This window comes from Bos javanicus, chromosome 9 (assembly GCF_032452875.1).
Source record: "Bos javanicus breed banteng chromosome 9, ARS-OSU_banteng_1.0, whole genome shotgun sequence".
Lineage (NCBI taxonomy): Eukaryota > Metazoa > Chordata > Mammalia > Artiodactyla > Bovidae > Bos > Bos javanicus.
Window position 1 is genome coordinate 95,989,529 of NC_083876.1, and position 14,852 is coordinate 96,004,380.

A 14,852-nucleotide genomic window follows, 5' to 3' on the forward strand; every position below is an offset into this window, starting at 1 on the left:
TGAAATGGGACAAGCACAAGCCCTTACCTCGCTAGATGTCTGGCTGTGAGGATTAAAGAAACAACATGTGGAAACAACCAGCAAAGCATTAGGAGCAGTTTCCCACCTCTCTTTCTGCCTATACCCTCCCCCACCCCCGTATTCTTTTTCTCTCCAGAAACCCAGCCAGACCTTGAGCTTCCCTGAGTCCCCCACCGGGTGACGAGTCCCATACAGACTTTCCACGTCCTAAGAGGGATGAGCCCGGCTTTGAACTGGAACATTCTAGCACATTCCATCTGGGCTTCACCAGTCCCTTCTCTTGACTGCACGCACCCAACTGCCCCCACCCTGGCTGGGCCTGGGTAGTGATTTGGCCTTGACTTGGCTTTGACCAGAGGGCTTGGAGGCACAGTATTTCCCCTTTTTGCTTTTGGTTCCTCACTAGGTGGTACTCTTTCCCAGAAAACTCTGAAGCATTTCCTGTTCTGCAATCCATTGAAAATTTGTATCAGATGACTGATTCCAGTGCCCAGGTGGTAGGGTAATCCAGCCCTGGTGCGGCTCCAGTTAACCACATCCAGGCGTGTCGGGGTTCAGATCAGAAGCCTGTGCAGGAGTGAACGGCAGAGAGAGTGGTTGCTGTCCATGGGGTCTCTGTCTTGCTGGGCTGCCCCTTCCCAGGTCTTGGTTACAGGGAACAGGCTTTTGTTGGGGGTTGACAGGGGCATGTTTTGTCTATACTTTCCAGGGTGCCTGCTTCTGGGGTTTATGTGTGTTTGTGTGTACTCAGTCAAGTCCAATTCTTTGCAATCCCATGGACTGTAGCCCACCAGGCTCCTCTGCCCAAGGGGATGCTCCAGGCAAGAATATTGGTGTGGGTTGCCATTTCCTTCTCCAGGGGAATCTTCCTGACCCAGGGATCGAACCCCCATCTCTTGTATCTCCTGCATTGGCAGGTGGATTCTTTACCACTAGTGCCACCTGGGAAGCCCCTGGGGTTTATGAAGCCAAAGCAAAGCCAAGGGTCCTGAGATCCCCAACCAGTGTGTCTGACTGTGGTTGATGCACACGCGACATCTGGGATTTTTAGTTGTGGTTAGCGAGAGTAACATGGAAGTGTGTGTCTACTCCATTTCCCCGGGGCTGGAACTCTCCTGGAGAAGAGTATTAGTGAGAGCAAGTCTCCCGAAAACTGACTTCTCTTGCTGAGTTCATGATTAACCTCTATCCAAACCTTGATTGCCTTGCTTGTCTCCTCTGCCCTCAATTCCTTTCTTGTCTCCTCTAATCTCAATCCTGTGCTGACCGAACGCTAACCAACCAGAGTCAGATGGCCGAGACGGTTGTGCCGATGATGTCATTAAAGTGGTAGCGTGTCTGCTGTTGTAGATCTCGTCACTGATGGACACACTCAGGTTGTCTCTCTGGGGCAAGGTGAGTTCACAGACCCTGGAGCCATGGACCACCTGGTCAGAGAATGGTAAACTGGAGACATTCTGATCTCCAAAACCACAATTTAGAAATGTCACAAGAGGGACTTCCCTGGTGGTCCAGTGGTTAAGATTCCGCACTTCCAGCACAAGGGCTGCGGGGTCCATTCTAGGTCAGGGGGCTAAGATCCCACATGCCTCACAGTGTGACCAAAAAAAAAAAGAGAGAGAGAGAAATGTCACAAGACGACGATTAACCCGGGTTTCTTTGCTCTTTCCATTTAAAACACCCCTAACTCAAAGACCAAGGTGGAGTGGATCTGAGGCTTGTCTCCTACTCCCTTGCCGGATTCCCTGCAAATTAACCCTTACGTTGCTGCAAACACCCTCTGTTAGAGTTTGGCTTTCTGCACTGTGGCCACACGAACGCTTGCTCAATTATATTAGAAAAGCAAGATGGTTTTGATGGGTGGCTGGGAACCAACTAGGAGAAAAGATGAAGGTCTGGACTTGACTGGCAGACGCAGATGAGTGGGATGCAGGAAAATAGTTTGGAGGTTAATAAAGGCAGGAAAGAGCAATGAAAATAAGTCTGATATTGGTCCTAGCAGACCTCTGTAGCAGGTGGTCAGCATGGTCAGTATTAGAACAACTGCCCAGAGTCCAGCATGCTTCTCTTGACAGAAGAACAAACTGGCAATTTGTCCTGGGGAATCAGCTAGTAGGTCTCTTGAGCTAGTAGGTCTTTAATCTAAAAAGGAAATAAAGCTTTCCTTTTTAAAAACTGGGGTTCTGCGGTAGCTCAGTTGGTAAAGAATCTTAGAAGAGGTTTCACTGAGTGTTTGACCCAACAGAATTTATCTATTGCTCCCATAGGTTAAACCCAGTTGGTGAGACTAAACAGAATACTATTTTGAAAAGTTCTGGAAATAAGGGTCTCCAAGCCTCTTATATTTTTAATGTACTGAGGTCTGTATAAGTTTGATGTTTTGAAAGTGAATAATGGGATTTAAATGTCTGCTTTACTACACTGCTAAACCATGAGGGCTTGTAGTCATAACGTGCTGTGAAAACAATAATAAAAAAGCAAAATGCCACAGGAAGATCAATTATTTTGATGTGTGGGTAAAGGAAGCACAGTTCATGTCTTAAGACTTTGAATAGTCAGCTCTCTCCTGGTGAATTCCTTGATCATCTTATATTACATATATAAAGGAATTATTATATACATATATGTATGTATGTACATATACACACATACATATTTTTATCCTGAGAAAAACCTCCTTTGTTGGTAACTTTCCATTTTCTTTAACTTGTTTATCATGCAAATACCCTTTTTCTCTGTGTAGGTCAGCACGTGTTTTGCAATGGGTAACAGGAATCCTGACGGACAGTGGTTTAAACCATTAAGGAGATTTTCATTTTACTTCATGAAAAGCCCGTCAGCTGGCAGTCCCTGCTTTAGTTTGGAAGCTTACCAGTGTCATCCAGGATCCAGGGACTTTCCACCCTGTTTTTCCACTTGGCCCTCAGGGTCAGGATCATAAGACGGTTTCTACCAAGGAGGCGGAGGCGAGCATTGCAGCCCCTCCCAGCCTGTCAGGAGAAGGAAGGTGGCGTGGGGTGGGGGTGGAGAGGGGAAACGGACACTTTTTCTCCTCAGACACGTCTCTCTTGTCAGAAGGCAAAGTCTTTCTCAGAAGCCCCAGAAGACATCCTCTGGTCCTGGCCAGAATTGGTCAACTGGCCACGTCTGCCTGCGAGAAGACCGGGTGTCACTGTTTTATAAAGACCACAGTGCCCACAACTGACGGGGTTCTTAGCAGGGGCACCTGCTCCTCTGGAGGTACTGGAAACAGAGAAGGGGCACTTTTGGTCGTCACAGAAAAAAAAAGAGGTGCTACTGGCATGTCGTGGATTAGTTTAAGGATGCTAAATGTTCTAAAATGCACAGAACCCTTCTACACACAAAACAAGATTTGTCTTACTCAAAATACCAAGAGCAGTGCTATTAAGAAACACTGGGCTCAAACCAACAATCATTCACCCCATGGGCTGAAGGTATCACGACTCGAACACAATCTGGGGGCCAAGAGCAAGAAGGAGAACACGGCTCCCAGCAGAGGTGCCCTGGTACCCCGGTGGGGGTCGGGAGGAGGGTGCGTAATCGTGCTGGCACGTTGAGTCCTTTTCAGAAAGTACTGTTACTTACAACGAATGGAGAGCAAGACAGGGAAATCAACTCCAAGGGCTGCCTTTATTTTTCCTAATGAAGAGATTTCCCCGTAATTGGACAAGCCTGTTTCCAGGAACAAGTGAGTCTGAGTTCCCCCCGCCTCTAATATCTCTGCTCCTTGCTCCCACCAAGGATTGAGAATGACTAAAACCCAACTGTATAGCCACTATTTCAAAGATAAACATCTCCTTTGAAGACTGTGTACCCAGTTCAATAGTGGCAGGTATCTAATAAATATTTCTTGGGTATATGACAAAATAAAGTGAAAGTGTTAGTCGCTCAGTCATGTCCAATTCTTTGCGACCCTGTGGACTGTAGCCCACCAGGCCCGTCTATCCATGAAATTCTCCAGCAAGGATACTGGAGTGGGTTGCCATTTCTTTCTGCAGGGGATCTTCCCAACCCAGGGATCAGAACCTGGACCTCCTGTATTGCAGGCAGATTCTTTACCATCTAAGCCACTAGGGAAGCCCTATATGACAAATATGTTGATTCAAATCAATACAAGGAAGCAAATCCCGGAAAAACATTCCACATTATGTTCAAGGAGATAGATACGGTGAAATAGAATTTGAAAAATTGTACTAGTAAAGTAAAGTAATGCTCAAAATTCTCCAAGCCAGGCTTCAGCAATATGTGAACCGTGAACTTCCTGATGTTCAAGCTGGTTTTAGAAAAGGCAGAGGAACCAGAGATCAAATTGCCAACATCCACTGGGTCATGGAAAAAGCAAGAGAGTTCCAGATAAACATCTATTTCTGCTTCATTGACTATGCCAAAGCCTTTGACTGTGTGGATCACAATAAACTGTGGAAAATTCTGAAAGAGATGGGAATACCAGACCACCTGACCTGCCTCTTGAGAAATCTGTATGCAGGTCAGGAATCAACAGTTAGAACTGGACATGGAACAACAGACTGGTTCCAAATAGGAAAAGGAGTACGTCAAGGCTGTATGTTGTCACCCTGCTTATTTAACTTATATGCAGAGTACATCATGAGAAATGCTGGACTGGAAGAAACACAAGCTGGAATCAAGATTTCCAGGAGAAATATCAATCACCTCAGATATGCAGATGACACCACCCTTATGGCAGAAAGTGAAGAGGAACTCAAAAGCCTCTTGATGAAAGTGAAAGAGGAGAGTGAAAAAGTTGGCTTAAAGCTCAGCATTCAGAAAACGAAGATCACGGCATCCGGTCCCATCACTTCATGGGAAATAGATGGGGAAACAGTGTCAGACTTTCTTTTTTTGGGCTTCAAAATCACTGCAGATGGTGACTGCAGCCATGAAATTAAAAGATGCTTACTCCTTGGAAGGAAAGTTATGACCAACCTAAATAGCATATTCAAAAGCAGAGACATTACTTTGCCAACAAAGGTCCATCTAGTCAAGGCTATGGTTTTTCCTGTGGTCATGTATGGATGTGAGAGTTGGACTGTGAAGACGGCTGAGTGCCGAAGAATTGATGCTTTTGAACTGTGGTGTTGGAGAAGACTCTTGAGAGTCCCTTGGACTGCAAGGAGATCCAACCAGTCCATTCTAAAGGAGATCAGCCCTGGGATTTCTTTGGAAGGAATGATGCTAAAGCTGAAACTCCAGTACTTTGGCCACCTCATGGGAAGAGTTGACTCATTGGAAAAGACTCTGATGCTGGGAGGGATTGGGGGCAGGAGGAGAAGGGGACGACAGAGGATGAGATGGCTGGATGGCATCACCGACTCGATGGACGTGAGTCTGAGTGAACTCCGGGAGTTGGTGATGGACAGGGAGGCCTGGTGTGCTGCGATTCATGGGGTCACAAGAGTCGGACACGACTGAGCGACTGAACTGAACTGAACTAGTAAAAAATATGATAAAAACCTAATTGTAATATATATATATATAAATATATATATATATATATATATTTTAGAATACCAGCAGAGTTCTTTGTGGTCTGCAAAGACAATGAAGACTAAATATCATTAGCTTTAATGGTGGTTACAAAATTGTTAACCAAGGCTGAAGGATTAGATTGGGTTGGTATGCTGCAATGAGGCTCACAGAAAAATTGTAAGGAAGTCAATGTAGAACCCACTAGCTTAGAAAATTCATCTACAAAGCTTGGTTTAGCTCCTCTATGTGTAAAACCACAAACCTCTATATTTGAGCGCACAATTAAAGTAAATAATGTGTTTAAAGCTAGTTGCTAGTGAGGAATGGCAGATAACCTGGTAAAGAGGAGTGGAAAGAGCACTGAAGACAGGAAGGATGGACGAAGCTAAGGAAGTGACTCACAGAAGAGCATGCTATGCTCATGGTGAAGGCCACATGAGCTCTGAGCTCAGGAGTGCTTCTGCGAATCGCTGCTGCTACTTCTCCAAGGACTAATTCTGCCCATCACCAGGCTCCCTAGACTTCTTGGGTGCAAAGATAAAAAGCCACACTTACTGCAAATACCTTTTTCCATGTATTATTGATTTATTTATTTGGCTGCACTGGGTCTCAGTTGCAGAAGAAGGGATCTTTTATTTGAGTCAAGCAGCACGTGGGATCTAGTTCCCTGACCAGGGATGGAACTCTGGCCACGTGCATCAGGACTGCAGAGTCTTAGCTACTGGACCTCCAGGGAAGTCCCACAAGTACCTTTTCCTTTTCTTCTTCTGGTATCCCTATTAATACTTTATTAGGTGGCTCCTAAATCAAAGTAGGAGGGTTCTAGGTTATGCGCTGAGTAGCAGGCTGATGCGGAGAAGGCAATGGCACCCACTCCAGTACTCTTGCCTGGAAAATCCATGGACAGAGGAGCCTGGTAGGCTACAGTCCATGGGGTCGAAAAGAGTCGGACACGACTGAGCGACTTCACTTTCACTTCTCACTTTCATGCATTGGAGAAGGAAATGGCAACCCACTCCAGTGTTCTTGCCTGGAGAATCCCAGGGACGGGGGAGCCTGGTGGGCTGCCGTCTACGGGGTCACACAGAGTCGGACATGACTGAAGCAACTTAGCAGCAACAGCAGCAGCAGCAGGCTGATGGGAAAGAAGTGACCACTTGACTTAAACCAATCTAAATCGATCACATGTGCCATTTAAAACAATAATATGTAAGTAAGTTTCTTCATGGGCTTCCCTTGTGGCTCAGCTGGTAAAGAATCTGCCTGCAACCCAGGAGACCTGGGTTCCATCCCTGGGTTGGGAAGCTCTGCTGGAGAGGGGAAGGGCTACCCATGCCAGTATTCTCGCCTGGAGAATTCCATGGACTGTATAGTCCACGGGGTCGCAGAGAGTCGGACATGACTGAACGACTTTCACTCACTCAACCTTCTTCATTCTTTGACATCTCATTTGAAATTGCAGCTTGAAGCTGGCTGCATATTGACACTGTACTAGGTTTAACTGGGGTGCTCAATAAAAATTTATTGTTTATAGTTTCACAAAGGTTTTTTTTGGAGTAATTAATTTGGTAGCGCCGTTAAACTTGTACTACTACTACCCTTTCTCCTGTATTTACTGTAAATTGGAGGTTGTCCCACCATTTCAGATTCAGAATTTGACCAGTTCAGGCAGTGACCACCAGGTGGCACCACTATACAAGCGTGTTCCCTTTGCAACTAGATCAACTGTGAGGTGATCCTTCCGTGCCACATGAATCCTCCTATTTCCCAGCAATCTGTCTAAAGGCTGTCTAAAGCAATCTGTCTGGCTAAAGGCTTTATTTTCTTTTAATATCTTGCAGTTTTATCTGTCAGTTATATCTCATTAAGGCTGAGGGTGGGAGGAAATTTTTCAGCTGGTTTTAAAGACACAAGATTCAAATTCTTATTCCATGAATGCAAGTACTTTACCTTCAGAAAAGTTTAATATTTATTTTTTCCTGGGACCTCCTTGGTGGTCCAGTGGTTAAGACTCTGCACTTCCACTGCAGGGGGCACAGGCTCAATCCCTGGTCAGGGAACTAAGATCCTGCATGCTACTTGGCATGACCAAAAAGAATTTTTTTTAATTTGGACCTTTTTTTTTTTTTTGGTTCACTGGGTCTTCATTGCTTTGTGTGGGCTCTTCATTGTGGTTCTCAGACCTCCAGTTGTGAGGCACAGGCTTGGTTGCTCTGCAGCACGTGGAATCTTAGTTCCCTGACCAGGGATCAAAGCTGCATCCTGCATTGGCAGGTAGATTCTTAACCACTGGACCACCAGGGAAGTCTCAGGTCCTGCTGTTCTTGATCTAGACTTTAAGAGATACCACCAAAGTAACACAAGAGAAGATTGTTTTAATGACGTGCAGTTTCATTCATTCAACAAAAGTACACCTAAGCGTCAATAATGCAGCAGGCCCTGAGCTGGGCACTTGAGCTCTAACTTCACAGAAGAAATGGTCCCCTGTTTAAAGCGGGAATGCACCTGCCTCATCTGACTGGAATATGGCCAGGAATTAGCCCTGATTTGCAGAGGGAAGTCCTGTCAACAGATAAAGGTTTTAAAGTCCATTGATAATCCTTCCTGAATCAATTGTTTCTTTTTTTAACACTTATTTTTAAAATTTTATTTATTTGGCTGTGCCAGGTCTTAGTTGCCGCCTGTGGGATCCAGTTTCCTAACCAGGGATGGAACCTGAGCCCTCTGCATTGGGAGTGCAAAATCTTAGCCACTGGACCCCCAGGGAAGTCCCCAAAGATTTCTTTATTGCATAACAGTTATCTTCTAATTACCTCATTTATATTTATTTGCTAGTACCCTATTGTAAGGAAGAGTTTCTTCTCATCCACCCAGAGTGAACCACACTATTCCTTGAAAAAAAAAAAAGGCAGGGCAAATACTATTTTTACTTTTAATAACTAATTTCTTAAGAAGCTGGTGTAAGTCATTTCCGATGATGGAAAACCAGCCCCCACCCGCTTTGTCTCTTATCAAGTGTAACTGCAGAGTCATAGATTTTTATTTTTTCAGTACTTACAATCCAGTCTAGTCATTTTCTTTTACTGTTCATTCATTCATCTGGCTACATAGGGTCTTGGGTATGGCAGGCAGGATCTTTGTTCAGTCTTCGTCCTGGCATAAAGGATCTTCAGTTGTGGCATGTGGGGTCTAGTTCCCTGACCCGGGCTCTAAACTGGGTCCCCCAGCATCGGGAGTGCAGAGTCTTAGCCACTGGACCACCAGAGGAGTCCCTGTAGTCTTCTTCTGGTGCTAAATTTGCCTTAAATTTGGCCTGTGGGAGATCCTTCAAGCTAGTTCCTGTGTCTTTTAAAAATTTACTTCTGAAGATTGAATATACCAAAGGACATGGCCTGACCAAATATGAAAAAAGAAATTCTGACCCACAACCTGCATACGCCTGCCCAGGAAACCAATTCCCTTATCTCTGATAACCAGCCTCAGAAGCCAACCTGCTGTAAGTCACAGTTAGAGGAAGTCAGGCTGCTATCACAAGTAACAATCCAGGAAGGTAAATAATAATGTATGACAATCAGCTCAAAATGGCCCTGACCTAATTAAAAACTGACAGCTTCTCTAAGTTTTGTCCCCACTTCCAACTTAGAACTAACCAGAGAAAGCCAAATCAGCACCCCTAAACAATCAGACAGGTAAGCTTGCTCCCAGATACCTGCTTCCAGCTTCTCCGTGCCAACAGCCACCAGCAGGGCATATCTGAAGCCATTCTTTCTTTCCACTATGAAGCCCTCCCATTCCTCTGCCTGCCTCTGCCAAAATGCAAGGGATGGTGGTTGACCTGACTCTGACTCTGAAGAAATAAGACTTTGCTTTTCTCATTGGCTGGTCTTCATTTATTTCCACACATTACTGAAGTACAATTTACATACACATGAGGATGCAATCTCAAAAACGACAGAATGATCTCTGTTGGTTTCCAAGGCAAACCATTCAGTATCACAGTAATCCAAGTCTATGCCCCAACAGGTAATGCTGAAGAAGCTGAAGTTGAACGGTTCTATGAAGACCTACAAGACCTTTTAGAACTAACACCCAAAAAAGATGTCCTTTTCATTATAGGGGACTGGAATGCAAAAGTAGGAAGTCAAGAAACACCTGGAATAACAGGCAAATTTGGCCTTGGAATACGGAATGAAGCAGGGCAAAGACTAATAGCGTTTTGCCAAGAAAATGCAACTGGTCATAGCAAACACCCTCTTCCAACAACACAAGAGAAGACTCTACACATGGACATCACTAGATGGTCAACACCAAAATCAGATTGATTATATTCTTTGCAGCCAAAGATGGAGAAGCTGTATACAGTGAACAAAAACAAGACCAGGAGCTGACTGTGGCTCAAATCATGAACTCCTTATTACCAAATTCAGACTGAAATTGAAGAAAGTAGGGAAAACCACTAGACCATTCAGGTGTGACCTAAATCAAATCCCTTATGATTATACAGTGGAAGTGAGAAATAGATTTAAGGGCCTAGATCTGATAGACAGAGTGCCTGATGAACTATGGAATGAGGTTCGTGACACTGTACAGGAGACAGGGATCAAGACCATCCCCATGGAAAAGAAATGCAAAAAAGCAAAATGGCTGTCTGGGGAAGCCTTACAAATAGCTGTGAAAAGAAGAGAAACGAAAAGCAAAGCAGAAAAGGAAAGATATAAACATCTGAATGCAGAGTTCCAAAGAATAGCAAGAAGAGATAAGAAGGCCTTCCTCAGCGATCAATGCAAAGAAATAGAGGAAAACAACAGAATGGGAAAGACTAGAGATCTCTTCAGGAAAATCAGAGATACCAAGGGAACATTTCATGCAAAGTTGGGCTCAATAAAGGACAGAAATGGTATGGCTATAACAGAAGCAGAAGATATTAAGAAGAGTGGCAAGAATACACAGAAGAACTGTACAAAAGAGATCTTCACGACTCAGATAATCACGATGGTGTAATCACTGACCTAGAGCCAGACATCCTGGAATGTGAGGTCAAGTGGGCCTTAGAAAGCATCACTACCAACAAAGCTAGTGGAGGTGATGGAATTCCAGTTGAGCTATTTCAAATCCTGAAAGATGAGGCTGTGAAAGTGCTGCACTGAATATGCCAGCAAATTTGGAAAACTCAGCAGTGCCCACAGGACTGGAAAAGGTCAGTTTTCATTCCAATCCCAAAGAAAGGCAATGCCAAAGAATGCTCAAACTACCACACAATTGCACTCATCTCACATGCTAGTAAAGTAATGCACAAAATTCTCCAAGCCATGCTTCAGCAATACGTGAACGTGAACTTCCTGATGTTCAAGCTGGTTTTAGAAAAGGCAGAGGAACCAGAGATCAAATTGCCAACATCCACTGGGTCATGGAAAAAGCAAGAGAGTTCCAGATAAACATCTATTTCTGCTTCATTGACTATGCCAAAGCCTTTGATTGTGTGGATCACAATAAACTGTGGAAAATTCTGAAAGAGATGGGAATACCAGAGCACCTGACCTGCCTCTTGAGAAATCTGTATGCAGGTCAGGAATCAACAGTTAGAACTGGACATGGAACAACAGACTGGTTCCAAATAGGAAAAGGAGTACGTCAAGGCTGTATATTGTCACCCTGCTTATTTAACTTCTATGCAGAGTACATCTTGAGAAACGCTGGACTGGAAGAAACACAAGCTGGAATCAAGATTTCCAGGAGAAATATCAATCACCTCAGATATGCAGATGACACCACCCTTATGGCAGAAAGTGAAGAGGAACTCAAAAGCCTCTTGATGAAAGTGAAAGTGGAGAGTGAAAAAGTTGGCTTAAAGCTCAACATTCAGAAAACGAAGATCATGGCATCCGATCCCATCACTTCATGGGAAATAGATGGGGAAACAGTGGAAACAGTGTCAGACTTTATTTTTCTGGGCCCCAAAATCACTGCAGATGGTGACTGCAGCCATGAAATTAAAAGACGCTTACTCCTTGGAAGGAAAGTTATGACTAACCTAGATAGCATATTCAAAAGCAGAGACATTACTTTGCCAACAAAGGTTCGTCTAGTCAAGGCTATGGTTTTTCCAGTGGTCATGTATGGATGTGAGAGTTGGACTGTGAAGAAGGCTGAGTGCCGAAGAATTGATGCTTTTGAACTGTGGTGTTGGAGAAGACTCTTGAGAGTCCCTTGGACTGCAAGGAGATCCAACCAGTCCATTCTGAAGGAGATCAGCCCTGGGATTTCTTTGGAAGGAATGATGCTAAAGCTGAAACTCCAGTACTTTGGCCACCTCATGGGAAGAGTTGACTCATTGGAAAAGACTCTGATGCTGGGAGGGATTGGGGGCAGGAGGAGAAGGGGACGACAGAGGATGAGATGGCTGGATGGCATCACCAACTCGATGGACCTGAGTCTGAGTGAACTCCGGGAGTTGGTGATGGACAGGGAGGCCTGGTGTGCTGCGATTCATGGGGTGGCAAAGAGTCAGACACAACTGAGCGACTGAACTGAACTGAGGATAAAACTTATATCAGGTATAGTTTACATTAAGTGCACCCATTTTAATGTACTGTTGGATGAATATTGACAAACTTATATACTTAGCTGTGCATGCACGCTCAGTCACTCAGCATGTCTGACTCTTTGCGACCCCATGGACTGTAGCCTGCTAGGCTTTCCTGTGCTTGGAATTTTTCCAGGCAAGAATACTGGAATGGGTTGCCATTTCCTTGTCTAGGGGATCTTCCCAACCCAGGGATCAAACTTGCATCTCCTTCGTTCTCTGTATCACAGGCAGATTATTTACCACTGTGCCACTAGGGAAGCCGTATATATTGAATTATCACCACTGTAATCATAATTTAGAATATTTTCATCACCCCCAAAACTCCCCCGTGTTCCTTTCCAACCAATTCCTGCTCTGTTCCAGTCTGAGCCAAGCATGGATTTGACTTCTATCCCTATCAGTTAGTTTTGCCTGTTCTCCTAAGTCCTGTTTAGTGTGTTTAGTCACTAAGTCGTGTCCAATTCTTTGTGACCCCATGGACTGTAATCTGTCAGGCTCCTCTGTCCATGGGATTCTCCAGGCCAGAATACTGGAGTGGGCTGACCATTCCCTTCTCCAGGGGATCTTCCCAACCCAGGGATCGAACCCGAGTCTCCTGCATTGTAGGTGGATGGGTCTCCTGCATTGTAGGTAGATTCGTTACCACTGAGCCACCAGGCAAGACCCTTACTTACAGGTTTTTTCCGAACTTCTTTGATCTTATATTTGTATCTCATTTTCTCTTACAAAGTCTTATACATGAGAACATTAAAATATTTGTATTACCCAATATACATGTTTCAAAACCACAGAAACAATATTACCATTAATTATAAACATCTGATTGAAACTGAAGATTCCTTTGCAGTTTTTTTTCTTATCCTAAGCCATCCCACCATAGATAATTCTCTTAAAGTACTGTGTCCAAAAGGCCTGTGGAATTCTTTTCTCCATACAACAACATAGTTACATTACCAATGTGACTTAGAGTTAAGCTTATTTTAATGTGCTATCAACTTTGGGTTTACTTGTTAATGTTTATGGAACAAGCTTCCAATTTTCCAAATAGGCTGGCACGTATTTCAAGGTAACAAACATCATCCTCATTCTGTTTTTCTGGCGGCATTGTATTCCATGGTATGAATATATCATGTCTAACCAGTTCCCTATTAATGGACATTTATTTCCAAACTTTTGTGATGACACTTGTGACGTAACCTTGTCCACATGTTCTTTCTGTATGTGAAGGTGTATGTTCAGAATAAGGTTAGGGTTAGACTTGAAACTGCAAGACCTAAGAATGAGTGCATACAGAATTTTGGCACTCCATAGGGCTTGAATCGTTTTCCCATTCCCACCAGAAAACATATCAGCACTGTTTCTCCATAGCCTTGTCATTTCAGTGGGCATTTCCATTATAAGTGAGCATGAACAGTCTTTTCTGTTTACCAGTCATTGCTGTTCTTCTGAGTGAAATGTCTACTCATTTCCTTGCCCGTTTTTCCCTTCAAATTTTGGTCTTTGACCATCTAGAGCATACTTCGTTGTCATTCAGTTGCTAAGTCGTGTCCTACTCGTTGCAAGCCCATGGACGGCAGCACTCGAGGCTCCCTGTCCTTCACCATCTCCTGGAGTTTGCTCACACTCGTGTCCAGTGACGCCATCCAACTGTCTCATACTTTGCTGTCGCCTTCTCCTCCTGCAGTCAATCATTCCCAGCCTCAGGGTCTTTTCCAGAGCCGGTTCTTTGCATCAGGTGGCCAAAATACTGGAGCTTCAGTTATCAGTCCTTCCAGTGAATATTCGGTTGATAACTTGTAGGATTGACTGGTTTGATCTCCTTACTAAGGGACTCTTAAGAGACTTCTCCAGCACAATTCGAAAGCATTTAAGCGTATACTGTACTCTTATCCTTATAAATCACCTAATTCCAGAATACCTCCTTTGGGGATAAACGGTTTTGGGGAAGCTGGATAAGGGGAGCCCAATGCAAAGTCTATCTGACTCCTCCAGTAAGAGTCTAACATCCGCCAGACAACACCGTGGTTCTGATAGACCAGATGGTCGTGTAAGGGAGGGTATCTGAATTTAAAACTTGTATTATAGGGTTCTTGAGGGGTTATTTATTGTCTCTCATCTCTTATTCAACTATCCTGTATGATGACAGGGGAGGCCGGTGACTTAAATGCAGCCTCTCTGGATCAAAAGAACCCCCCTCCACCGCCCTGCCAACCTTGCCGTGATATAGGTAATACCTTAACGTTTCAGACAGTGAGCCTGTTGTTAGGCCTGGAATGAAGTGGACTTTGTAGTCTCTTGCAGTGAGGGAGCCGAGAAGGCAATGGCACCCCACTCCAGTACTCTTGCCTGGAAAATCCCATGGACGGAGGAGCCTGGTATGTTGCAGTCCATGGGGTCGAAAAGAGTCGGACACGACTGAGCGACTTCCCTTTCACTTTTCACTTTCATGCATTGGAGAAGGCAATGGCAACCCACTCCAGTGTTCTTGCCTGGAGAATCCCAGGGACGGGGGAGCCTGGTGGGCTGTTGTCTATGGGGTCGCACAGAGTTGGACACGACTGAAGCAACTTAGCAGCAGCAGCAGAGGGTAGAATAAGCCATGGAACATGAACCATGTTAAGAAAAATTATATTGTTTATTATTGCTCACCACTCATGACAAGATACTTTCTGAAACAAACGAAACAAGACAAAAAGAACTCAGGAGGCTCGCCTTCCCCTGGTTTTTGAGTTAGCAA

At 44.4% G+C, this 14,852-nt stretch overlaps 1 non-coding gene across 1 annotated transcript; it reads left to right on the forward strand.

The window, feature by feature from the left end:
• Window positions 1-7,516: 7,516 nt before the first annotated feature.
• TRNAG-UCC (transfer RNA glycine (anticodon UCC)) lies at window positions 7,517-7,589 on the forward strand. Its single transcript has one exon. It is a non-coding gene; the product is annotated as a tRNA-Gly (tRNA).
• The last annotated feature ends 7,263 nt before the right edge of the window (window positions 7,590-14,852 follow it).